At 43.7% G+C, this 27,953-nt stretch overlaps 1 protein-coding gene across 4 annotated transcripts in view; it reads left to right on the top strand.

Annotated features, from left to right (window-relative positions):
- The window catches only part of LOC124794698 (irregular chiasm C-roughest protein), a 1,925,819-nt gene that overhangs the window by 1,337,448 nt on the left and 560,418 nt on the right, over positions 1-27,953 (top strand). The window contains exon 1 of one of the 4 annotated variants that reach the window (XM_047258265.1): positions 9,978-10,236. The exons of the other annotated variants lie outside the window; for them this stretch is intronic. The gene's annotated coding sequence lies outside the window, so the exon portion shown is untranslated. Of the gene's footprint in view, positions 1-9,977; positions 10,237-27,953 lie in introns of those variants that run through there. 4 annotated transcript variants of the gene reach the window in all.

The raw sequence follows: 27,953 nt of genomic DNA, 5'->3' as shown, positions 1-27,953 counted from the left end.
TTATGGACTGGTTCTCTTCCATTTTTTCCTTATTACGGGGCTGGACACTACTTCACTTAAAAAGTACGACTCACATCTAAAAAACACGCAAAAAATATTCTGAAGGTTTCCGAGTGCTGTTAAGCAGTTTTTATCAAAACTTTCGAAAATTTAATTAGAGTAGACTGCAGCGGAGAGTGTAGCGTTCTCGTCTTGTAGTCTGAAAGACACTGGCTCAGGTCTCACTAGGTGCAACTTCTTTTTAATTCTTTTAATTTTATTTGGTTGTTGCATAAAAGTTTGTAGCGTTTTTCTTCTGCGTATTGGTATTCTGGTTGCTATGGGTTTATTTATAGACTGTCATTATTTTGTTTGTAGTTCACTATTGCTATCTGAGTTTACATTTTGGCATTTTGCAGATAATGAGTAGAGCTGTGGGTACTAGACAATGGAGCACCAAGTGGAGGAATCGGAAAATTTCTGACATATTCTTCTGTGTGAGTTCAACAAAGGGATGACAGTAGAGGAGGCAGTTAGAAACATTAGCGCCGTGTGTGGGGATTGGACTCAGAACGTCACGAAAATGGTTTCTTCGTTTGAAGGAGGATCAGTTTGACATTGGTGACTCTCCACGTTCAGGGGTTGGACGAATATCATTTAAACACTGTAATCCACAACGATTCACGTTAGTATACTTGAGAACTGGCAAATGTGATGCACAACGATCATTCCACCGTGCGACATTTGCATGCAGTGGGGAAGATTCCAAAATGGGTGTATGGCCACCACATGCTCTAAACCAAATTCACAAAAATCCGCGGGTAGACTTACGTGCATCTCTGCTTACTCGTCATCAATTGGCTCGTGAACAACACCGACCTTTCCTATCACGCATCGTTATTGGTAAAGAGAAATTATGTCTTTATGACCAACTCCCTGTACGAAGACCTGTGTGCATCCACAAAAGATAATGTAATGCATCTGGTGGAATAGCGATGGTGTGGCGTTCCATGAATTGCTTCCCCGAAGTGTAACCATCATCGATGAAATTTATTGTCAACAACTGAGACGTCATGCAGAGGCAGTCGAAGAACAACGACCAGTAAGACTGCGGGAAGTGATGCTAGTCCACGATAACGCCCGCTCACATTCTCCTAGACTGACAAAAAACACTTTACAGGAACTGGGTTGAGAGGTCATTCCGCACCCACCTTACTCTCCTGATCTTGCACCCTCAGATTTTCACCTTTTCCGCTCATTATCGAACAACCTTCAAGGAATTTCCTTTCCGCATGAAAATGCGCTCCGAATATCACTCGACGAGTTCTACACCCAAAACCAGGTGATTTCTACAGTCGCGGAATCGAAAAGTTACGCCAGCTTTGACAGTCTGTTGTAAGTAGTCAACTAGGATATATTATTGATGACCAAAGCCTGTGTTACATGTATCTGTTGTGTTCATTAAACGTACAGAGCAACGCTACTAACTTACGCACCAACCCAGTACGTTTATTATCAAATCGAAATGTTAATTAACACAGAGTGAATCATATTTTAATAACATCTTTTCTAATTACAAATCGCACGAAAATGCTAATACTGATTTAAACTTTCCATGGTTCCTCTAAATCACTTAAAATATATACCGGGATGCTTTAAGTAAAGACATTATTTCGCTCATGTTTTTCAACTGAATGAGCTACAGTATGTTATCCATCTTCAGCTACTGTAGTTGTGTACATCGATATAATCAGAAACCAGTTACATAAAAGAAGTTTTAGTTCCTTAACCGCTTCCAGACACTTAGCGGTCTTCCTCAAGGGCTATAATTGACGACGCTAATCAGAAGCCTTTAACCCTAACCTTCGTTTTTTCAATCTTCCAGCAGTGTTGTCAAGTACTGATTGCGACAGACAATAAGACAAGTATTCGTCGGCAGCACCGCACGGTCGCTTGGGACTCATTATAAGGTATGTTACATGGATGGTGGTACGCATGGGCGACCACAGAAAGTTATCCGGGGGAGGGGAGCGGAGAAAATTGTTGATGTAAATCAGATGGTCGGTTTGAGACGTGTTATCCAACAACAATTAAATTTTTTAGGTGACACAAAAAGCTTATAATATCCCAAAGAATTGATGGCTGTTCACTCACTTCTACAGGTGTACGAGCAATCGATAATGCATAAAAAATCCGTGTTCCTGATACCTCGGGGGGGGGGGGGGGGGGGTAGGAAGAGCAAGCGCCACTCTTTCCCATCGCCCCCCCCCCCCTACCCGGCCGCTTGCGGACGCCTATGGTAGTGTGATGTAGTTAGTCTCGCCTCGTGGGACAGTCAGAGCTCAACGCGTCTCGAACAGTTAGAGGCACTTCCTTGCCGTTTCGTTCAACAATGCCCGAGCACTACCACTCATGCGGGGCGAGAGCAATCGTCATTCAGGTTTCGTGACGATCGGTTGTATACAATCGAGCAACTCCAATAATACATGAATGTTTTGCAAACGTTGTTGAAATATAAAACTGGCAGTTTTCCGTCAAATGATAGTCCAACATTGGTAATTAGGCAGTTAATTCAGGGAGTGTGCGCGTAACTACACATTAAATCACTGGAAGAAATAGTATCGTCATTCATATTCAGTAGGTTCAGTGATACAGTGAAACTAAATTTAACTGCTAAAATGGGCATCGTTGGGTCTGACCATTGTTAGGAATGTGTTGCTTACGAACTCAATGAAAGAAGTATGTGGTATGAATTGGTTTCCTTCCGAATCAACCTTTTTCACTTTAAATTGAAGAACTTCAGTATTCGTAAAGCAAAGAGGTACGTTTTTGTTTCAGCAACGCGGTAAGGCTTCGTATGTAGCGTGTTCCCTCTGTTAGACATCCCATACACAAGTCTGGCGGTCGCAAAGAAATCTATTTCAATTAAGAATCATCAAAATATAGCGGGAAAGAGGTTACTTACTGTACAGTTTGAATGATATGAATACATCTCTAGCGGTGCTTCCACATGCAGGTAGTTGTGGTAAGTTGCCCCATTTTTTTTTTCTTTCTGAAGATAATGTTGGATGTCTTGTGTGAAATCTGGAGTCTACGTAAACTACGGACGACGTTGGACTGATACCGAATGTTTCCGTATGCTTCCTGCCTCTGTAGGCCTTCTACGTATTTTTAGAAACATATCATTCAGAAAAAAGTAATAGTTCACCTATGGTACACTGAATTACGAATTACATGCTTTGCTGGCCGCAAATCATTATTCGATACGGAAAGAGTAAAGACATGGTGATAATTAGATTTACGAGTAACCAATACGTTTGAAATGCATGTCTTCCATCCCAGTCGACTGTCGATGTGTGCTGTCAGTTAAGCTGTGATCTGTAACTGCATTTGTAATGGACTTGCCGCCGATATGCATCAACAGCAATGTATGTGCGGCGGAGACCTAGCAAGAACGCCGCGTGACGACGTTTATTTTCTCGTATCGCCAGCTTCTCGAGCCATTACTTGCTACGCAGCGAAGGTAGTTCGTTTCCCCCCAGGGAGAGATACCATCTTCCTCGAAAGGAAATTGTAAACACGCCCTTTCCACACTCGCGGTAAGTGAAGCTTTCTGCTTGCTCAACGAGACTGCCACAGGACGCCTTGCACCTCACTCAATCATTCGCGCGTCGCTACACCGCGATAACGTACACAGACCATTAACTCAAAACGTAAAAAAAGAAAAAAACACGCCTAGCAGTGCCTGACACAGTGGACATGACATCTTTCATCACCTTCACATAATTTTGTTCTGTATATGTATTTGTAAGACATACATTTCTAAAGTTCCTAGTGCTTATCCGCTACATTGTGAGTTCTCGATTTCGTGTTTCAAAGGATTCAGAAGGTAATAGTTTTTAACAAGAACATGGATGAATTTGTTACAGGAAAGGTACTACATATAATACAGTTTCTAATCAATAGTTTCCAAACATTGCGTCACATAGGTGTTGGTCCCCATCGCTGATATAGTTGATGAAGTTTCCCACATTTCTGACCGTCATTAGAGGGAAAATCAGCAGATCACCGAATTATGGCCTCCTCTAAAATTCCTGCATTTTGGCGTCGATACAGTTTCAGACGTGAAGAAGAGTGTAATAACACCAATATAAAAAAGGGTAAGTGTAGATAAGTGTCGGTATTATTGAACCGTCTGTTTAATAAGTGATGGCTCAAAATGTTCAAATGTGTGTGAAATCTTACGGGACTTAACTGCCAAGGTCATCAGTCCTTAAGCTTACACACTACTTAACCTAAGTTGTCCTAAGGACAAACACACACACCCATGCCCGAGGAAGGACTCGAACCTCCGCCGGGACCAGCCGCACAATCCATGACTGCAGCGCCCTAGACCGCTCGGCTAATCCCTCGCGGCAAAGTGATGGCTCTTAGACCATCAAAATTACTGAAGACGGCAGAAGTAAATAACAAAGAATCTTATCTTAAAAACATAGATTTCTAACAGTAAATACAAATGTGTTAGGGAGCCATTTAAGAAAGAATTTCTCTGGATTTAGCCTCATATGGAAGAGAACTGAAGCTTTTGAAATGTGGTGCTATAGAAGAATGCTGAAAATCAGATGGACAGACCGAGTAAGTAAGGAAAGGTACTGAATAAAACTGGAGAAAATAGAACTTCATGGGGTGACGATGATAAAGGAGGCAACAAGAAATAGTTTGGTAATTCCGGGAAATGTGGTGGTAAAAGTTGTAGAGGGAGACCAAAGTTTGGTTATAGCAAGTAGACTCAGATGGATGTACATAGCAGTAGTTATGCAAAGGTGAAGTTACTTGCGCAGCATATAATAGCACTGAGGCCGGCCGGAGTGGCCGTGCGGTTCTAGGTGCTACAGTCTGGAGCCGAGCGACCGCTACGGTCGCAGGTTCGAATCCTGCCTCGGGCATGGATGTGTGTGATGTCCTTAGGTCAGTTAGGTTTAATTAGTTCTAAGTTCTAGGCGACTGATGACCTCAGAAGTTAAGTCGCGTAGTGCTCAGGGCCATTTGAACCAATAGCACTGAGTGGTGAATCAAAACAGTATTTAGGTTGAGAAGAAACGCAGCTGGAATATGATGGAATTTACTTTGGTAGTTGCACAAAAAATTGAGCATCAAATCTGATGATTGTGGCGGCCAACTAATATAACATCACAAAGACAACATCGCTCCGTGAATACAACTAAACGAGACCTATAGGCCGTTGCGCCATCTTTGTGAAATTAAAGACATTTTGTGTACTATTTTAATTTATAATGTCGTCCATATTTAGTCGTTTCAGCTTTGTAACATGGAGCATCAACTAACAGCCATCCTAATAGTGGCACCGCGTTGCGAAAATGGAAGAGAGACCTAACACACCGAACTTAACAACTGGAAACCACAGCTTCTGGGCTATGTAATAGACGCTGATAAAAATTTCATAGGGATTATTGTCAGATCAAAATCCGAAGTTTGCTGGCCTTCAACTGATAAATGAAAACGAACTTCATACAAAAAATAGTAACACGTTATGGAGCGAACCCTCGTATGTCTTTATAAAGCTTGTGCAGGTTTTAAAATTCCTGTCATTCAGTTTGGTGGTGCTCGTGATGAATTCCTTAAACTTCGGAGCATTAACTGTGATGCAGCCGTCTGTCTGAGGATATCGTGAAGCCGACACTAAAAACGAAACGAGGGCATCACTTCAATGTCATTATCCCCACCAGTATGCTTCCTACCTTTCCGCTACGATCGCTGAGTACTTCAGTTCTGGAGCACCTAGCTCTTCCGGACGTACATGAAACAGACAATGCTCCATATTTAACAGTTTCCAAGCTGTGGTTTCTTGAAATGGTAGAGGAACCCAACGGGCATACTGTATATCTATACTCCAAAAACTGCTCTGGACTGCATAGTAGAAAGTATGGGGTGGTTATAATTAAATTGCAACTACTCAGAGGTCAGTGTGGGCTGTAATTATCGTATGGCAGCAAAACTTCGTAGATATTCTACTTCATTAATTAGGAACTGATTTACGCTGGGAAAAAAATTAGTTCCAATTTTGACCACCAGGTGCAATTCTGATGCTGACATTGCAAGAAAGGCGTACAGAAATGTTAGGAACTGGTTTGGGGCAGAAAATATTAAACAAATGAGAAAGATATAATGTTGATTTTATTATTAGGTTAAATGTATCAAGGAGTGCGCAGTCCAAAGAGAGATCAGCTTGTGTTCCTGAGAGTTGACTAAACTGGTCAGCTCGCACTGACTTAGTTGTATTCAGGCTGGTATCATTAACACCTCGCAGAAGTTGTTTGAAGAAATCCTGTGTTTCCGATGTGAAACTAATAAAAACCACTTTTCAGAGTCTTGATCTAGTTCTGCTACTAAGTTGCACAAGTTACATACAGTATACGTAATAGCCTTTAATTTTTGAGTGCATTTTGAAAGTCTGGCTTGAAAACTATCATACTGCGTCCACATGTTTTACAAATGTGACGCGTGCTGGCATCTGTTGACTTCGTTTAGAATCATTGTTTCTGTACGAAAGAGCGCGCATAATACAAAAAGAGAGATCATCGGTCCGATCGGATTAGGGAAGGATGGGGAAGGAAGTCACCCGTAACCTTTCAAAAGAGCCATTCCGGCAATTGTCTGGAGCGATTTAGGGTAATCAACGGAAAACATAAATCAGGGTGGCCGAATGCGGGCTCTGAACCGTCGTCCTTCCGAATGCGAGTCCGGTGTGCTAACCACTGCGCTACCTCGCTCTGTCTCTCTTTGGAGCATAACTGCAAATTTGCGTTGTGGAGTCAGAAGGATAGGTCTCGTTTCTGAATGGCTTCAAGGCTCTGAGCACTATGGGACTTATAATCTTAGATCATCAGTCCCCTAGAACGTAGAACTACTTAAACCTAACTAACCTAAGGGCATCACATACATCCATGACCGAGGCAGGATTCAAACCTGCGACCGTAGCCTAAACTGAAGATCTGCTGAATGAGGCCAAACAACAAATTGTTGAAAATGGAGACAGCAAAAAAGGTTGCCGCTGCTCTTGGTTCGAAGGAGTCTGCTGAAAGGAAAAGACTAAAAGCTGTGAGTACCAAACATAGATTTTGGCGTATCCAGAAGACTTGATCCAGTGCACTGAGTGTGGGATATGGTGGTACGAACAGTACTCTTCATTTGAGAGTGATATTGCGTTCATTTGTTACATTTTTTAATGCTTACTCTTTCTGCAAGTTTCGCATATTCTTAAGCGCATGTGAACGAAAGAGTGCACATTTCCCGGTTTTTGTATTTTTGGAAAGTTCAATGAAAGTATTATCTCACTGCTGCTGTAGTTTTCTGAACATGCACATTTTGTGTTAATAAATATAAATCTAAAATGATTTTGTTTTCCTGTTGATAATAACCGCAATATTTACGGTTCAAATGGTTCAAATAGCTCACAGCTCTATTGGGCTTAACAACCGAGGTCATCAGTACCCTAGACTTAGAACTACTTAAACCTAACTAACCTAAGGACATCACACACATCCATGCCCGATGCAGGATTCGAACCTGCGACCGAAGCAGCAGCGCGGTTCCAGACTGAAGCGCTTAGAACCGCTCGGTCACAGCTGCCGGCCAATATTTACGGTTATTCCTTAACTGCGCACTCCTTGGTATGGTTCCCCTAACCGCCTCTTACACAGTTTGCTTAACCTCAGCACTGGAGACGTCGGCGAGATGCTGTACAGCGCCAGATTTGTAACTGGTGGCAAAAATTGGAACTAATTTTGTTTCTAGCGTATTCGGTTCCACATTAATCCATTAGAATAACTACTAAGTTTCGCTACCATACGATAATTACAGATCACATTGGACCTGTGCATGGAGCAGCAGTTTAACTATAGCCACCCTGTTCTTACCATTCTACCACACGTTAGGGTTTCCTCCTTTTCCATTCGCGTGCCGAGGACGGGAAGGATTACTGGTTAAAATCATCTGTAGTTAGTCTTGTTCTCACGAACCCTGCAGGAGCTGTACGAAGGGGCCTGTTGTAAACTATTACATGCCTCCTTTAATTTTTGGAACTTTTTGAGGGGAATGAAAAGTTAAGACCCATTATCAGGCATCTGCGAGTTCAAGTGTTTGAGCATTTACACTACTGGCCATTAAAATTGTTACACCAAGAAGAAATGCAGAGGACCAACAGGTATACATTTGACAAATATATAATACTAGAACTGACATGTGATTACATTTTCACGCAATTTGGGTGCATAGATCCTGAGAAATCAGTACCCAGAATAACCACCTCTAGCCGTATTAACGGCCTTGATACGCCTGGGCATTGAGCCAAACAGAGCTTGGATGGCGTGTAAAGGTACAGCTGCCCATGCAGCTTCAAAACGATACCACAGTTCATCAGTCACGAGTAGTGACTGGCGTATTGTGACGAGCCAGTTGCTCGGCCACCACTGACCAGACGTTTTCATTTAGTGAGACATCTGGAGAATGTGCTGGCCAGGGCAGCAGTCGAACATTTTCTGTATTCAGAAAGGCCCGTACAGGACCTGCAACATGTAGTAGTCCATTATCCTGCCGAAATGTAGGGTTTTGCAGGGATCGAATGAAGGGTAGAGCCACGGGTCGTAACACATCTGAAATGTAAGATCCACTGTTCAAAGTTTCGTCAATGCGAACAAGAGGTGACCGAGACGTGTAACCAATGGCACCCCATACCACCACGTCGGGTGATACGCCAGTATGGCGATGACGAATTCACCGCGATGTCGCCAAAAACGGATGCGACCATCGTGATGCTGTAAACAGAACCTGGATTCATCCGAAAAAATTAGGTTTTGCCATTCGCGGTTCGTCGTTGAGTATACCATCGCAGGCGCTCCTGTCTGTGACGCAGCGTCAAGGGTAACGGGAGCCATGGTCTGCGAGGTGGTAGTCCATGCTGCTGCAAACGTTGTCGAACTGCTGATGATTGTTGTCTTGTAAACGTCCCCATCTGTTGACTCAGGGATCGAGATGTGGCTGCACGATCCGTTTGAGCCATGCGGATGAGATGCCTGTCATTTTGACTGCTTGTAATACGAGTTCGTTGGATCCAGCACGACGTTTCGTATTACCCTCCTGAACCCACCGATTGCATATTCTGCTAACAATTGGACCTCGACCAACGCGAGCAGCAATGTCGCGATACGATAAACAGCAATCGCGATAGGCTACAATCCGACCTTTATCAAAGTCGGAAACTTGATGGTACGCATTTCTCCTCCTTACACCAGGCATCACAACAACGTTTCACCAGGCAACGCCGGTCAACTGCTGTTTGTGTATGAGAAATCGGCTGAATCTTTCCTCATGTCAGCACGTTGTAGGTGTCACCACCGGCACCACCTTGTGTGAATGCTCTGAAAAGCTAATCATTTGCATATCACAGCATCCTCTTCCTGTCGCGCCTGTAGCACGTCATCTTCGTGGTGTAGCAATTTTAATGGCCGGTAGTGTATCTTTGATTGAGCCCATGCGATCATTCATTTCATATTCCCACAATTCCTTACACCCAGGTACTTGTGTGATATGACTGATTCCAACTATCGCTTGTTGATACTGCGGTCATAGTTTTGAGTCTGGTGCTGTGCATAGTTTTTTCATATCTGATTACCGCTGAAAGAGTGATGTCGCTTCTGCCATCCTCCCACACCTCGTCGCAGCAAGTGGCAACACGGTTGAGGCGTCGGTCGCAGGCCGTGACGAGACTCGCCGTGGCCTTCCAAACATCGGTTCCGTCCGACGGCCGGCACCTGAGCGCGCTCTTCCGAAACGGCCGGCCACGCACAAAAACGCGTCGCGCCCCACTCTCCGGACCCGGCTGCCCCCGGGCTACCTGCCCGACACGCGACAGGTGCACCGCCGGCCGCTCGCCTCCAATCCGGTTTCTGGCTGGCGTTCAGTTGCGCCGCCGGTGGCCACGCGCGCGGATGGAGTACTGTGCTGCCTGCGACCCTGCTCAACGCCGATTCATTAGGAGGCGAGCGATGGTGATACACACGTCGATGGACCACTTTTGTGCCTTTCTGTGTCGTCGATAATGACCCGATTCACTTACTTCGTGACATTTAGAGGACGGTGCATGTGTTCTGTAGCCTCCTCCTCCACCTGGTCGACTGACAGTTGCACATTCCAACAGCCTCCGAGACATTACAACCTCTTCTGGATCTCCAGTTTTCGGTGAGTACAGTGCTGTGACACGTGTGAATACAGAACAGTTGTTAAACAAGGCGAGAAGATCCCCGACAGTTACATCTACATCTACGTGACTACTCTGCAATTCGTAATTAATTGCCTGGCAGAGGGTTCGTCGAACCACCTTCACGTTATTTCTCGAACAGCGCGAGGGAGAAACGAGCACTTCATTCCTTCCGTGCGAGCTCTTATTTCTCTTATAACAATGATTTTTCCGTATCTAGGTGGGCCCCAACAAAATATTCTCGCATTCGGACGAGAAAGTTGGTGATTGAAATTTTTTGAGAAGATCTTGCCGCAACGCAAACCACATTTTTTTCAGTATTGGTTAGAAACAGTCTTGGTTGCAATTTAATTTTTTTATTTTTCAACGGCGCGTTTCGCCTTATTTAGACGATAAGCTAAAGATGCCTAAATAAGGCGAAACGCGTCGTTGAAAAATAAAAAAACTAAAATTGCAACCAAGACTGTTTTTAACCAATACTGTTAAGCACTGGTTTGCTGTTATGCCACATATGGACTGGAAGAATTTCTTAAATATCTTTTTCAACAATTGTCACACCGTATACTTTGACCAAGGTAGACTCACGATGTACGTAAGATGTCACACAAACGTAAACATATCTACAAGTGTATAATTTAGTGTGTATCGTGTGTTTTAAGAATTAACAAGCACAGAGGCTGAGTGCTACGAATGCGAAAATGGTCACGTGGTTCATTCGGGGGAAGGGGACCAAACAGCGCGGTCATCGGATGAGGGAAGGACGGGGAAGGAAGTCGGCCGCGGCCTTTCAAAGGAACCAACCCGGCATTTGCCTGAAGCAGTTTACAGAAATCACAGAAAACCTAAATCAGAATGGCCGGAAGCGAGTTTGAACCGTCGTCTTCCCGAATGCGAGTCCAGTGTGCTAACCACTGCGCCACTCGCTCGGTAATATTCACATACATAAGATGCTTTTTAACTGTAAACGGTCTTATTTTTGACAAACATATGTATAATGTGGTGCATTTTATGCACCATAATGACAACATGGCATGAGATACTCTCAATGGACCTCTTTTCATAACAAAAAATTTTCAAAGGCCTGATGATGGCGGTTCTAGGTGCTACAGTCTGGAACCGCGCGATAGCTACGGTCGCAGGTTCGAATCCTGCCTCGGGCATGGATGTGTGTGATGTCCTTAGGTTAGTTGGGTTTAAGTAGTTCTAAGTTCTAGGGGACTGATGCCCTGAGAAGTTACGTCCAATAGTACTCAGAGCCATTTGAACCATTTGAACCTGAAGACGATAGTTGCACTGTCGAAACCAATTATCCACCGTAAAGAATAATTTATGCGATCACGGCTATTGAAAGCTTCCTCCCTCTTTAGTATATCTGTTGTATCCTCTAAGTGTTCCGGTAATAAAACCCAGTCCATGGTATGTCTTCCTCACAGCATTACCAATGTGATTGTTCCAATTTAAGTTATTTGTAATTGTAATCCCTAGGCATTTAGTTGAATACACAACATTTTGATTTGTGTGATTCATCGAGTAACCGAAATTTAGCGGATTCCTACTAGTACTCACGTAGATAACTTCACTTTTCCGAGCCTACTGTCATTTTTCGCAAGACGCCGATATCTTGTTTAAATCATTTTTCAAGTGGTTGTGATCGCCTGATGACTTTACGAGACGACAATTGACAGTATCATCTCCAATCAATCTAAGGCAGCTGCTCTTATTGTCTCCTAGATTGTTTATATAGACCAGGAACAGAAGAGGGCCTATAACACTACGCTGTGGAACGCCATGTGTCACTTCTGTTTTACTCGATGGCAATCTGTCTGTTACTGTGAATTTTGAAGTTTCCGACAGGAAATCGCGAATCCAGTAGCACAACTAAGGCGATACTCCGTAGGCATGGAATTTGATTAGAAGTGGCTTGTGAGGAACAGTATTATAACCCTCCTGGAAATCTAAAAGTAAGCACTCAGTTTGTGATACCTTGTCGATAGCACTCATTACTTCGTGTGAATAAATAGCTATTCGTGTTTGATAAGAACATTTTCTGAATCGATGCTGGCTATTTGCAAAAAATCGTTATCCTCCAGGTAATTTATAATGTTCGAACACACAGTGGCTTTTGTGAGACGTTTCTTCCGCCTGCCACGACCAACCACACAACGTTGTTTTGTTTAAGGATGGTTTACATCGGTCATATTTTACGACAATATTTGCAGCAAAAATGTTGCTATCAATATTGCTGGAATGCGGCTGCAATAAAGTGTAATTTTGTGGTATGGCCGGGCAGTATTGCTGACATTGCAGGTTTTTATCCCAGGGTGAAGAATATTTCGTATTGCAGGGCAGTATCTACCTCTGTACTTTGTAACTTGCCTCTCGCTCTCACCGTTGTTTCCTACTTCTGTCACTGACAGCACTGCAGCCACCTCTCTGCGAGAAAACAATATCGTTTCGCTGTTGTTCAGAAATTTGCATGCGTACATATAACCATCTACATCTACATGGATACTCTGCAAATCACATTTAAGTGACTGGCAGAGGGTTCATCGAACCACCTTCACAATTCTCTATTATTTCAATCTTGTATAGCGCACGGAAAGAATGAACACCTATATCTTTCCGTACGAGCTCTGATTTCCCTTATTTTATCGTGGTGATCGTTCCTCCCTACATAGGTCGGTGTCAACAAAATATTTTCACATCCGGAGGAGAAAGTTGGTGATTGGAATTTCGTGAGAAGATTCCGTCGCAACGAAAAACGCCTTTCTTTTAATGATTTCCAGCCCAAATACTGTATCATTTCTGTGACACTTTCTTTCATATTTCGCAATAATACAAAACGTGCTGCCTTTCTTTGAACTTTTTCGATATACTCCGTCAGTCCTACCTAGTAAGGATCCCACAACACGCAGCAGTATTCTAAAAGACTGATTTATCGTGTAACCGAAGTTTAACGAGTTCCTTTTAGCACTCATGTGGATGACCTCACACTTTTCGTTATTTAGGGTCAGCTGCCACTTTTCGCACCATTCAGATATTTTTTTCTAAATCGTTTTGCAATTTGTTTTGATCTTCTGATGACTTTATTAGTCGATAAACGACAGTGCCATCTGTAAACAACCAAAGACGGCTGCTCTGATTGTGTCCCAAATCGTTTATATAGATAAGGAACAGCAAAGGGTCTATAATACTACCTTGTGGAACGCCAGAAATCACTTCTGCTTTACTCGATGACTTTCCGTCAATTACTACGAACTGTGACCTCTCTGACAGGATATCGCAAATACAGTCACATAACTGAAACGATATTCCGTAAGCACGCAATTTCACTACGAGCCGCTTGTGTGGTACAGTGTCAAAAGCCTTCCGTAAATCCAGGTATACGGAATCGATCTGAAATCCCTTGTCAATAGCACTCAAAACTTCATGTGAATAGAGAGCTAGTTGTGTTTCACAGGAATGATGTTACCTAAACCCATGTTGACTGTGTGTCAATAGACCGTTTTCTTCGAGGTAATTCATAACGTTCGAACACAATATATGTTCTAAAATCCTGCTGCATATCGACGTTAACGATATGGGCCTGTAATTTAGTGGATTTCTCCTACTACCTTTCTTGAATATTGGTGTGAGCTGTGCAACTTTCAAGTCTTTGGGTACGGATCTTTCGTGGAACGACGGTTGTATGTGATTCTTAAGTATGGAGCTAATACATCAGCATACTCGGAAAGGAACCTAATTGGTATAAAGTCTGGACCAGAAGACTTTTTTTTATTATTTGAGTTGCTTCACTACTCCGAGGATATTTATTTCTACGTTACTCATGTTGGCAGCTGTTCTCAGTTCGAATTCTAGAATTTTTACTACGTTTTCTTTTGTGAAGCCATTTCGGAAGGCTGTGTTTAGTAACTCTGCTTTGGCAGCACTGTCTTCGATAGTATCTCCATTGTTATCGTGCAGAGAAGGCATTGATTGTTTCTAGCCGCTAACATACTTCACATACGACCAGAATCTCTTTGGATTTTCTGCCAGGTTTCGAGACAATTTCGTTGTGGAAACTGTTATAGGCGTCTCGCATTGAACTCCGCGCTAAGCTTCGAGGTTCTGTAAAGGATCGCCAATCTTGGGCTTTTTGCATCTGTTTAAATTTGGCATGTTTGTTTCGTTGTTTCTGCAACAGTGTTCTAACCCGTTTTGTGTACCAAGGAGGATCAGCTTCGTCGTTTGTTAGATTATTTGGTATAAATCTCTCAATTGCTGCCGATACTATTTCTTTGAATTTAAGCCACATCTGCTCTACACTTATATTATTAATTTGGAATGAGGGAGATTGTTTTGTTGGTTGTTGTTATGCTGTTGTGTAAAGCAGCGAAGAAGTGGACAAAATACCGAGCGGTGAATTTCATAAATGCGATCCATCTACGACCAGAGCTATGGAACGTACAAAGTAATGTATATTAAAGTTGCCTTATCGTGTGTGCTGGTGAATTATATAATCAGGGCGTGGTCGACCAATTGCCGATGTACACCACCCTCGAATTCATACGGAAATCGGCGAAATGCCACGAATAATGAGGATAATGGGTAAGGCTACAGAAATAGCGTGTGGATAAGTGGAATTTTGAGTCTGATCGCAGGCGTGCTAGGGTAGTCCATCCAGTTGCGATGACCATTGTGTCTCGATGTCGCAGTGGTTAGCGCACTTGCCTCGTAAGCAGGAGACCTAGGTTCGAATCCCAGTTTCGCACCGATTCTCAATTTTCCCCATTGCTTTAAATCACACCCACTGAGAGTTAATGTCATTAATTTCTTTCTGTTTTGATTCATAGTAGCTGCAGGATACGTCAACAAACAGAATTTCCGTCGCAGGGAATAGGGAAATCCTTGAGTTTCACGAATGTCCATTACTTTTCGCAACGGTTACAGTGTGGTGTGTTGTATCAGCATTGGTCTGTGCGTTTTTGAACGTGAGGGTGGTGTTGCAAAAGCAGTAATATCCGACAGATTTATTGATATGCCTGAAACATTCTTTGCACCGAGACTGCACCGCCGGCCGCAGTGGCCGAGCGGTTCTAGGCGCTTCAGTCCGGAACCGCGCTGCTGCTACGGTCGCAGGTTCGAATCCTGCCTCGGGCATGGATGTGTGTGATGTCCTTAGGTTAGTTAGGTTTAAGTAGTTCTGAGTTCTAGGGGACTGATGACCACAGATGTTAAGTCCCATAGTCCTCAGAGCGATTTCTTAGGTTAGGTAGGTTTAAGGAGTTCTAAGTCTAGGGGACGGATGACCTCAGATGTTAAGTCCCATAGTGGTTAGAGCCATTTGAACCGATACTGCACGATCCTAACATCGAAAACATGTTGTTTCAGCAGGACGAGGCGACATTACTGCTCGACAGTCGACCGAAAGCCGTTCGCCACTGTTTGGTAGGCGCGTCATTTCACGTAATGGTCACATTTCGTGGCCTGCGAGATAACCTGATTTTAGTGTGCCCCATTTCTTTCCTGCAATTATCCATGACCTAAAACAGAGTACTAAAGACGAAATCATTGCCCTTCCTCGAGACATGCTTCACCGAACATTCTGGAGTTTCTCTAAGAAGAATGTGGACGCTGAGAGGGAGCACATCTTTCCGATGTTATTTTTAAGAAGTAAGCAGACAGTCTGTAATGCAAACAGAAATGGCATATTTTATACATGCGCCTTCGACAGTAATAAAATGCTTTTCCTGTGTCTATCCTCGCAAATTATGTTACTTGAAAATTTCCCGCTTCCCTTCCGCACCTTGTACGTTATCCGGCGTACCACAGTAGGGAAGCAGTCATCAGGTTAACTACAGTTTCGATATCTGTATCCATACGTTATTTATGACATCTAAGCAGGTTGATTGACAACTGATTCATCACCACTCGGCAAAGAGATTCATTCGATAGGATTGCCCGTGCCGAGGTGCTGTTGCTGCGAGGAGAGAAGTGGCAGAGCACTCAAAGCGGTACCTCGGGGCGTGGGAGAATCGCCCCGCAGTACAATGCGACATTCCTCGCTCCCGGTCTTCGGCATCTCCAACGAGCGCCTCGCCAACAGCGAGGAGGATCCGCGCCAAAGTTTCCGGCTCGGCTTGTGTACCGAAGACGGCGCGCCAATAGAGAGCGAACATTTCTGCTGAAATTTAAACTGTTACTTCCGCGAAGAAGCACTCCCCGTCTCGCACGTGACGAATTAATTAAAGGGAGTCTGCGAGAGCGCCATTTTGGTCCGTCGCCCCTAATCCTGCCGTCGCACCCCCCTCCCCTTTTTCCCCTTTCCACTGGTTCTTCCCAACTTTCATTCGGGAAGCTATTTCCATTCGTTACGCAAACAGGATTCCAAACTACTCGGCGTTCCTCCGAAGAAAGGTTGCGTAACTTGAGATGTTTATCGCTCCCAAACTTTTATTTTATGGTGTGAACGTTTATAGCATACTCCTCCGGGGAAGACGGCGACGCTCTCCCCGACGTAACATGCGGGTGCTTTGTTCCGCTGCACCCCGCACGCCGTGCCGTGTACAGAACTCTGTTTGCGGAATTAGCCCCGGCTTAAATCCGTATTTGCACGTCTGCTCCCCTCTCGCTAGTAATAGACAAGCCAAGTCCCTAATGCCCCACAGCGGATTCATTAACCGGAGACAATCTCCCTGTAGGGAAACGATCACTGCGCCCACAACGCGTCATACATTTTAATGCGCCGCTCCGCGATTTTGATTCATCCAGCCACTGTGGTATCTATGGTTCGGTAGGGCGACTGATTTACTCGCTCAACAGGATGTGAATATACGATCATAGTCCAGCTGCTCTGTCTCACAAGGGGAAGGCCTCAGACACTGCGAACCGATTCGGCTCGTATTTAGTAGGTCATTTGAGTACAACCTAACATGAAATACATTCAGATATTTTGGCACAACACCCCAACGTTTTTGAGGGAACCACCCCTAAAGTTCATGACTCGTAATCGACCCGAAACCGACGGAATCGACAGATAATTGAAAACTGTACATTTGTCATCATCATATATGTGGTTTACAAATGCAAACTGAGAAAATAAACTGTTATGGCTGTCCCTTTGGTACCCATTAGGTATTCGCTATTCAGCAAAAGTGCCGCTGACGTAGCGAACAAGTCATGTGGATGAGAAGCAGAGAACATGTATTAGATTTCCATAAGTATTCAGCACTTTTTTCTTTTTTCATTTGTATTTTTTTTCACTCGAAATTGGTAGTACATAGGGTTATGAAGTAAATCAATGAGGAATAATAACCAAGTAGATAAATGAATTTCTCAAAAGATTTGGATTAGGAAAGAATTAAAATTTCAAGCCTAGTTGTATGAAAAGACTGCTATGAAGACGAGCGTTCGACGCAGGTAATAGCATAATAGAAAAAAAAAACGAACGCTTGTCGTTGTCGGTAGTATACATCAAATAACGCATTCGTACACGACGCATTATACGATTACAGCGTCTGGAAAATTGTTGCCTAAAGTGTTCTCGTGCTTTCAAGAAATTAATTATTAGTTTTGTTCTCGCCGTATAAAAGATGTCAGTCATATAACCGACGCGTTAAAAAATATTTACGTCACATGCTCCAAATCCGGGAAACTGATAAATTCAGTTTACAAAACATATCTTGAGAAAATTTTAAATTCGTACGTTGCTGACAAGTTTTGTCTGATACTGCATTTCTGAAGTGGACAAGCTATTAGTGACATGTAAGATAGCATGGTTATAGATGACGAAGGGTAACCGACTTGCACGTTAGGAGTGATACCACCAAACTGCACGCCTGTGTGCCAGCCATTTAGTGTTCATTTTTATCGCCAGTTTAAAAGTTTATTTCTAAGCTTCAAAATTGCAATCTGCATCTGAAAACCCGGCGGGAATTTCAAAACCACATGGATGCGATAGCGATTCACAGCATAATTCAAGATCAACTTTCAGTCCAGTTCTTTGAGGGTGTGTTATCGTATGCGTGCCGTGCATTGAAATTAATTTTCGAAAAATAAATATTTTTAAATGCAAACGAAGTCTGCTTTCCACCGAATCTTTGCAGGGACAGTTGTAGTTGAGCGAAGATTGCGTTCATTAGATGTTCTTGGTGCTGCGAGTGTATTTGCTTAGAAAGTGTATTATGACAAGTATCATGTATCTAGTTGTTCCAAGGAAATTTAGTACTTCTAACAAAGGGAGTGAAAGAGCCATTGTAAGGCGACATAGATTAAATTTTTAGTTCTTTACTAACGCAAATCGTTTGAGAAATGTATTTGCTTCGTTGTTCCTATTCCTTATTGATTTACTTACATTACTAACTCCCCACACTTATTGCTGTGGCCTTCTCCACCAGACATCATGGCGCCTAGAGTATCAGCAACCAAACTGACAGACTGCAGCCGCGGTTTGCCCGCTTCGCAGGCACACCGAAGCACTACACAACCGACAGGCAATGTTGATGAACGGCCACAACAACAAAACAACAACAATAGCACATCAAAGACACCAGCAGCCACCACGGGCCACTAACGGCCCACATAAACATAAGGAAGAGGTCGCTGCAGACCTCAGAACTATTTTCACATGTCAAACCACGTGATGGAAAATAGTTTCGAGGTATTCATCCGCCGAAGCGCTATAAAGGCCGGCGCTCGGCCGCACATCGGCAGTTCATCGACCGCCAGCAGCTGTGGATAGCTGCCGCCCTGGCAGCCTGGCTTGGATCTTCTACCTGATCTCTGGATTAGGCTTGGTATATCGGAGAAGTCTCTGGCGGAGACTAGTAGGAAATTATTTCAGTTGTTTTCTATATTATTCTTGTATGTAATTGTGATTCGAAGACGGATCACTGTTTTGTGTTGGTGTTATACTTGGAGAATTTGTTTTGGTTAATTGAACAGTCCAATAAATTGTTTTCAGACTTTGATCGTTAGTTTCTTCTGCTTACATAGACATATCACTTATTGTTACCAGTTTCGAAATGGAAAAGAAGCAAATTAAAGAAACTGTACAATCGATGCGGGAATCAAATATGGGAACTCTTCTCCGCGAGTGTTTTTTTTAATAGGATCAGGTTAAACAAAACATCATTATTCGTTACAAGCATAAATACGTTGTGAAGGCCGTCCGTCCGGTGGAACCAACATTACACACCACTCTCAAGTCTGCTACCGACAAGACTACCATTCTTTTACTTAAACAAGGAGTACAAAAGTCTTTATTATGAAGGTGTGGGGTCAATAAAACACGTACATCCTAAACAAGAAAACCTGAAAGTAAACTAAAAGACGTAATGCCGTAGACAAAGAGGAAAGTAAGGGCGAGGGCATGATAAGACTCGTAGGCTTACATCTGTTGGGCAGATGAAACATGGGGCCAGAGTAGGTAGGTGTCATATACGATGCCTTGCCACGGTGTCCCCGACACCACCATGGGGCAGAAGCACTAGAAAGGAGGGAAAAAGCCAAAGAGGAGGGGACAATATAGTTGAGAAAATGACCAGCGTGCTCTGGTATAGTGCATAAAAGAAAGGGGCGCGTGCCCTTGCGCCTACATCACTATAGGGTACGATATAGAAATGTAGTGCGGAGAGTCTAAGACATCACCGGGAAGGGAGGGGGGGGGGTGACGTGAGAATCGTGCGAAAGTAATTGGTGCAGAAGGTCGTCGATTTCATTGTGGATGGCTTGCCAGAAGTCAAGGTTTGATTTATCGTCATCAGTATACAGGTAAGTGATCGCCCGTATGTCTTGGTCGCTACGCCAGTACCGCTTATGCTGAATGAATGGCGTTTACCTCTCGCTTACATAAGCGGCAGTCGAAAAAAGTTTCTTTCCTCGATTACCAGGAAAATAAGCGTTTGTAGATGCCATACATGCAGACGTAAAACGTTCAGTCTTCTATCAATTCTTTTATTGTAGACGGTACACAAGCGACTTGCAAATTATGAGCTGTATCGATCAGCCGTGTCTGTGGCCTTCCCCTTGTTAGCATTCAAACACGTGCTACAGTGAGAAGCATGGGGTACGCCATGGAGCGACAGCTAGGCGCCCACAAAGCACCTACCGATAACTAACTCAGTGACCTGATGCGTACACCTCTGGGGCGACTTATTTCTGGAAACCTACCGAGGACTTGACGAATCCATCCCATGCACGTTCCAAAGGTGGACCAACATTTAACGGCTGGTCACATTGTTTTGGCTCATAAGTGCTAGTAGCATTCGAAAAAGTGAGAGGGACTTCTATAAAATGTAACATTCATGGATGGTGACGTCTGCTGCTCCCCACGTTTGATGGAGATGTGTTACTACTGCAATGTGCAGGAAAATTCGACATTTCCCGTGTCACAGGGTGAACCTGTCGTACCCCCGGGGGATGTAGAGAATACTAAGTTGGCAACGCTGATGAAGTGGCAGGAAGATTTATTGTGGGAGCGGACAGTTGAAGCGGCGGCGGGCCCTGCGGATTAACAGCCTGGCGCCATATATCACCACTTGCGCGCTCGTTTCCTCTTTCCAGTGCTCACGTGGAAGGACCTGCGGCGTCGTATTACACAACAGGTAGGTCAGACGCGCTGTCACCGCCTAATTACGATGATGTTTCACTGTCCGCGCCCGTCATCAATAACGCTGATGCTACCGGAGGACGCGACGTACTGCACCACGTTGACGGTTGTCTATCAAGATAACAATGAAAATGAAACATACTGTATTGTACCCAACAGTTAGATGTCCTCAGAGGAGACACTATATGCTACCTCGCAATTGTTTTCAAATGCGGAAAAACGTCGTTCTTTCACCTTCCAACTCATTCCTCGCGTATTCCGAGCACTGTGTTGAAATATCAAACAATGGCGCCGTTTTATGATTAACAACCCGTTTTCAACTGGAGACGTCCGTATATTCTCATGGTCCATTTTTCTCTACTGTATGCGACATTTTGGAATTTCTCTGCTGTTTACATTGTCAATATATTCATTCTTCATCTTGCGGTTGAAGCTTACGCTTGTGTCTGTGTCTGCCTGCAAATAAATTTTGTTTTTTGATAGGCTCCTCGTTGTGCAAACACTTTTTTTTTCTTCTTTTCTACTGAGACATGTTTCGCTGTAGTTACAAGTCATTAGTGGCTCCTGTACTTTCTTTTTATTGAATACAGGAAAACTGCTGTTTACTACACGTACACAGCTAGTAGAAGAAATATCCACAAAATCGACAAGAACTTTTTATATATACATTGTTAACGTATGTTGCAGATTTTGTGACTTTCTGTCTTTTGTGTTACTGTTGCTTCACTTTCACAGTTTGTCATGTGCAACCATAGAGAACTTGATGTAGAAAACTTATTGCATCGAAAATTTTCCCCTCAAATGGCTCTGAGCATTATGGGACTTAACTTCTGAGGTCATCAGTCCCCTAGAACTTAGAACTACTTAAACCTAACTAACCTAAGCACATCACACACATCCATGCCCGAGGCAGGATTCGAACCTGCGACCGTAGCGGTTGCGCGGTTCCAGACTGTAGCGCCTAGAACCGCTCGGCCACGCCATGAACGCGCGCGTGCCTGTGTGTGTGTGTGTGTGTGTGTGTGTGTGTGTGTGTGTGTGTGTGTGTGTGTGTGTGTGTGTGTGTGTGTGTGTGAGAGAGAGAGAGAGAGAGAGGAGAGAGGAGAGAGAGAGAGCTTTGGTTTATATGTTCCTGGTCTACCAAGCACGAGTCTAGCGTCTTTAATATTATGCCTCCGCCCTCGGAGATGTTAAATCACACTATTACCTTTTTAAGTCACAGTCCTCTTTTCCTTCTTGTGCCAGCCAAGGGGCCACTCCAACAGAAAAATTCCAATACAGCATCATCATTATACGATTCGCTCAATGAGGATAGATCAAGATTAGAATTTTAGATCGGTTACTGTAGCTACAATGACAGCTTATAAAGATTCAGGTGAGTTTGACCGTGGTGATATAATCGGTGCAAGAGCGAAGGGACACAGCTTCTCCGAGGTAGCGATGAAGTGGGGATTTTCCCGTACGACCATTTCACGAGTGTACCGTGAATATCACGAAACCGGTAAAACATCGCTGTGTTCTGAAAAAGATCCTGTGAGAACGACGACTGAAGAGAATCGTTCAACGCAAGTGCAACCCTTCCGCAAACTACTGCAGATTTCAATGCCGAGCCATCAACAAGTGTCAGCGTGCGAACTATCCAACGAAACATTATCGATATGGTCTTTCGGAGCCGAAGGCCCACTCGTGTACCCTTGACGACTGCACGACACAAAGCTTTATGCCACGCCTAGACCCGTCAACACCGACACTGGACAGCTGATGAATGGAAATATTTTGCCTGGTTGAACGTGTCTCGTTTCAAACTGTATCGAGCGGATGGACCTGTACGGGTATGGAGGCAACCTCGTGAATCCATGGACCCTGCATATCAGCAGGGGACTGTTCAAGCTGGTGGAGACTCTGCAATGGTATGTGGAGTGTACAGTTGGAGTGATACGGGACTCCTGATACGTCTAGGTACGACTCTGACAGGTGATACGTATGTAAGTATCATGTCTCATCACCTGCATCTATTCATGTTCATTGTGCATTCCGACGGACATGGGAAGTTCCAGCAGGACAATGCGACGCCCCCCACACGTCCAGAGTTGCTACAGAGTGGCTCCAGAAACACTCTTCTGAGTTTAAATACTTCAGCTGGCCACCAGACTCCCCAGACATGAATATTATAAAGCATATCTGGGATGCCTTGCAAAGTGCTGTTCAGAAGAGATCTCCACCCCCTCGTTTCTTACGGATTTATGGACAGTCCTGCAGTATTCATGATGTCCGTTCCCTGCAGCACCACTTCAGACATTAGTCGAGTCCATGGCACGTCGAGTTGCGGCACTTTTGCGTGGTCGCAGGCGCCCTACACTATATTAGGCAGGTGTACCAGTTTCTTTGGCTCTTTAGAATTGCAGCCTTTGCTGTAAGGCATCGCGATGGCAGTACTCTTCGTACCTCAGTGGCAAGAATATTTCAGACTTGAGCAGTGACCCTCTGACTTTACTTCATCTGCTGGTAATGGCTGCACAGTCGCAATGCTTTCAGCCACTGGTGGAATTCTTGCCTGCTCTACTCTGCTCGGCATTCCCCGCCTTTAGCGACTCCTTTCGAGAGGTGACCCGCATTACTCGCCTGCGCCACTGCCATTTGCGCTCGCTATTCGTTCTCTTCGCAGGGGCTCGGGGCTGCATTAACCTAGCAGCCGTGTTTCCCAGCTAAGTGCGAATACAGTTCGCGAAAGCTTCTGGGAGCAGCTTGCCTTCACGAGAGAACGCCAAGAGAAAGCCACCCGTCTTAACAATGCAGCATTTGTCAACTTAACTATGCGATGATCTATCGCAATGTTGAAAAATTCTACTTCATCTTCTTCTTCTTCCACCCTACACGCCTTGCCTGTTCGTCCCACGTGTCTCATAGTTTGGCCAATTTACATTTGTCGCTGTCTTCCTTTAGGTGTATTTCCACTAACATTCCCTGTATTATGGTGTTCATGTCTCATTATATAGTCGATGAATGTGCTCTTCTTTTGATAACTGATTTCCTACCGCTTCTCTCCTTACCTGCTCTTTAAGAATCTCTTTGTTTCTGTCCATATTGGTCCACTTTATTTTTAGCATCCGTCCACGACACTTCTTCTCAAAAGAATTTAGCTTCTTCTCTTCTTCAGTGCCCATAGCCCAGGTCTTACAGCCATATACACACACGAAAAAAGTTTTGCATCACCCCAGCTCCCAGAACTCCTGAAGATAGACCTTCACTGTGGATCACACACACCAACTGAGGTTCGCAGGAGAGCTTCTGTTAAGTTTGGAAGGTAGGAGACGAGGTACTGGCTGAAGTAAAGCTGTGAGGACGGGGCGTGAGTCGTGCTTGGGTAGCTCAGTTGGTAGAGCACTTGCCCGCGAAAGGCAAAGGTCTCGAGTTCGAGTCTCGGTCCGGCACACAGTTTTAATCTGCCAGGAAGTTTCATATCGGCGCACACTCCGCTGCAGAGTGAAAATCTCATTCTGGAAACAGTCGCTTTGACTGTTCACAAATGTCACTAAACACGCCCGAAGATCTAAACAACCAAGCATGAGCAGCGCCTATTAGACGGAGGAGATCCAACAGTCGATCAAATGGTTCAAATGGCTCTGAGCACTATGGGACTTAACTTTTGAGTTCATCAGTCCCCTATAACTTATAACCACGTAAACCTAACTAACCTAAGGACATCACACACATCCATGCCCGAGGCAGGATTCGAACATGCGACCGTAGCGGTCGCGCGGTTCCAGACAAGCGCCTAGAACCACTCGGCCACACCGGCCGGCGGAGTGGGACAATCTGCACCAACTGTACATTGATGAACTTGTGGATAGTATGCCACGACGAATACAGGAACGCATCAATACAAGAGGATGTGTTACTGGGTGTTAGAGGTACCGGTGTGTACTGCAACCTGTACCACCACCTCTGAAAGTCTGGCTGTATGGTGGTACAACATGCAATGTGTGGTTTTCATGAGCAATAAAAATGGTGGAACTGATCTTTATGTTGATCTCTATTCTATTTTTCTGTATAGATTCTGGAACTCTTGGAACCGAGGTGATGCAAAACTTTTTTGATGTGTGTATAATTGTGCTCTACCAAAGCTACGGTTCTTTAGTTGTGGGACAGTGTATAAACGACGCAGTAAATGGTGGAATTACCGGTAGTATTGGTAACACTGGTAGGGAAAGAAACATAAAAGAATGTGTGAGAGAAAAACTTTGGGCCGACGACGTCTCCTTGTTTTTTGTTTTTTTGTTTGTTTATTTTTTTGCACGTAATTAGAAGCACACATGGTACAGTGATAATAGACTGTGTATTTTATAGCTTTAGAAAATATAAGTTGCATTTTATAAGTAATCAGAACTAGTTAATCGCTTGACTTCTGCGCTGTTATGCAACAAAATCAATTATTTTTGGTGCAAGTACAGTTTACATGCACAAACACAATATTATCTATAAGGCTATTGCTGTTATTTTGTACTAAATGGAACGTTCTTCATGATGATCATAGGCGAGAGTGTCCTGCTGTTGATAAGTACGAAATTTGTTTATGGTAAACATAAACATGTTTCGTACAAGCTCGACAAAATGGGGAAACGCGAAACGCGTATGGCACTAAAATTGTGTTTTATTCAGTTGCTGTCAGACGGTCCATAAGTGAAAATCATCAACATACCGTAGTGGGGAAACGATGTTTGATATGTGTTTCTTTTGAGTTTTTTTATTTTACCTTTTTTTTAGGAACTTCCGATTTCTAGCACTAAAAGATAGAACTGAATTGTTTTCTTTATTTTTACTGCAACATTCTCTGCTTCACTTTACAAAGCAACAATTTTCGAAATAAACCTGAAGTAAATATTGAAAATTTCAGTTTTGATACAAATACCGTTTGCTTTTAGATAACACACAGGAGTATAGCTGTATAGAACAAAAATAATGCATAGGTTATGCGGCCCTTTGTATATACTCACTTAGTTTCCATGAAAAGATTAGTAAAGGAGAGGGGGAAAAAAGGACGAAAGTATCGCAGTAATGAAGAGACTGATCACTTAAGAAAAGAAGGATGGAAAAGAAGATTCTATTTTCAGTGACACTAATGAAACGTAAAAGTAACGTAGTACTATGCTCTGAAACACCCTCAAAAAGTTGGTTCTGTCTGGTGTTCGTAATCGTTATTGGAGTCAGAGACTGAGATCAACATCGTGTAGTGCAAAGGTTTCGTTCTTCTTCAATTTATTGGCTTTGGGTACGTGCCCATTTAGCCATCTCGATGGTGGTGTGTTAATTATGACGAAACAAACGTAAGGACAACACAATAGCTAGTACCCAAGCAGAGAAAATCTTCTTCCTCTGGCAGTGCGCCACACAGACTGCGCAGCTGCCGAGGCAGACGAGTGCGAAGGGTAGTGCAGTGAGGAAAGAATACACAGGTAACAGCTGAGTTATAGGCTTACTATACGTATTCTCACAGTCCGAGCATTGTAAACAAATGACTTCTTTTTCTTTACGCACAATCACAGAATATGATTACAATCATGACAGGTTTCAGCTTTCCATTGGCCATCATTAGAACTCAGAATACAAATAAAAAATATTGCACAAAAAATCTTAAAATATATAAAATTCTTGCCTCCTTTACTTCTAAGTGACGAATAGTAAAAATACGTATGATTCATATGTATATGGCGTAGGCAGCAGATGGCGTACAAACCGTCCACTACATGTGCCGTCATACTAAAAATAAGGATAAAAACCAAGGAATTATATAGACACAATCAGGTTACGCTACATGCGTGCCTTTTCTATACATCGAAGTATAAGCAGGGAAATGTTTAAATGTAAAAAAATATAAAAACATGTAAAAAGTTACACTGAAATATCAATGTAGAGTTCAAATTTTAAAGATAGTAAAAACATATTTAAAACAGAGTAAAAGCTATATCTGTAATAAAAGGAAAGGATATTGTTCCAGTTATTGATACATACTACCGACAACAGAATTAAAGGACATACTATGGCTAAAACGTTTCCCTGAAGGCCCATACTTCCTTTTCGTTTATCAAAAAGAGTAGTTCTTAATTTATTTATACTTGCATCTGGCAGTAACAAAATGAGTTGCTCTGCAGTTCCGTGCATTTTTCGGTGAAAGCAGTGACTGTGGGACCAACACGACACACTAGAGGTGTGGAACATGATGTAGTCACGTACAGTAAGCACAGTGGTGGAGACCTGCTACACGGGGCGTGGCAGCTGCCCCCAACAGCTGGGAGTGCGTGCGTGACTGGCAGGCTGGGCTGTGCCGCCGGCTGCTTAGAGTCACACGTGACGGCCATGTGATGCACAACAGTGGTACCGCTCATTCACAGTAACCTCTGCCATTTCTCCATATCAGCAGACTATGACGACGTTTCCAACAGCGAGGGGGAGCAGTATTTCAGGCACGGGACTCGTATTTGGGAGCAGATGGTTTTGACGTACCTACATTATTTAACCGGAATGCCGGAATGGATTTTCCGAAGGCACGGCAATTTTTCTCCCACATACTCGTCCAGCGCGAAACTGTACATTTTCTGTAACGATACCATAGTCGCTGGGACGTTAAATACACTACTGGCCATTAATATTGCTACACCAACAAGCTAACGTGTTACAGACGCGAAATTTAACAGACAGGAAGAAGATGCTGTGATATGCAAATGATTAGCTTTTCAGAGCATTCACACAAGGTTGGCGCCGGTGGCGACACCTACAACGTGCTGACATGAGGAAAGTTTCCAACCGATTTCTCATACACCGGCGTTGCCTAGTGAAACGCTTTTGTGATGCCTCGTGCAAGGAGGAGAAATGCGTACCATCACGTTTCCGACTTTGATAAAGGTCGGATTGTAGCCTATCGCGACTGCGGTTTATCGTATCGCGACATTGCTGCTCGCGTTGGTCCAGATCCAATGACTGTTAGCAGAATATGGAATCTGTCGGTTCAGGACGTTAATACGGAACGCCGTGCTTGATCCCAACGGCCTCGTATCACTAGCAGTCGAGATGGCAGGCATCTTATCCGGATGGCTGTAACGGATCGTGCAACCA

Source organism: Schistocerca piceifrons, chromosome 4 (assembly GCF_021461385.2).
Source record: "Schistocerca piceifrons isolate TAMUIC-IGC-003096 chromosome 4, iqSchPice1.1, whole genome shotgun sequence".
Taxonomy (NCBI): Eukaryota; Metazoa; Arthropoda; class Insecta; order Orthoptera; family Acrididae; genus Schistocerca; species Schistocerca piceifrons.
The sequence above is the reverse complement of the archived record's forward strand: the minus strand, read 5'-3'. Positions and strand labels throughout refer to the sequence as shown.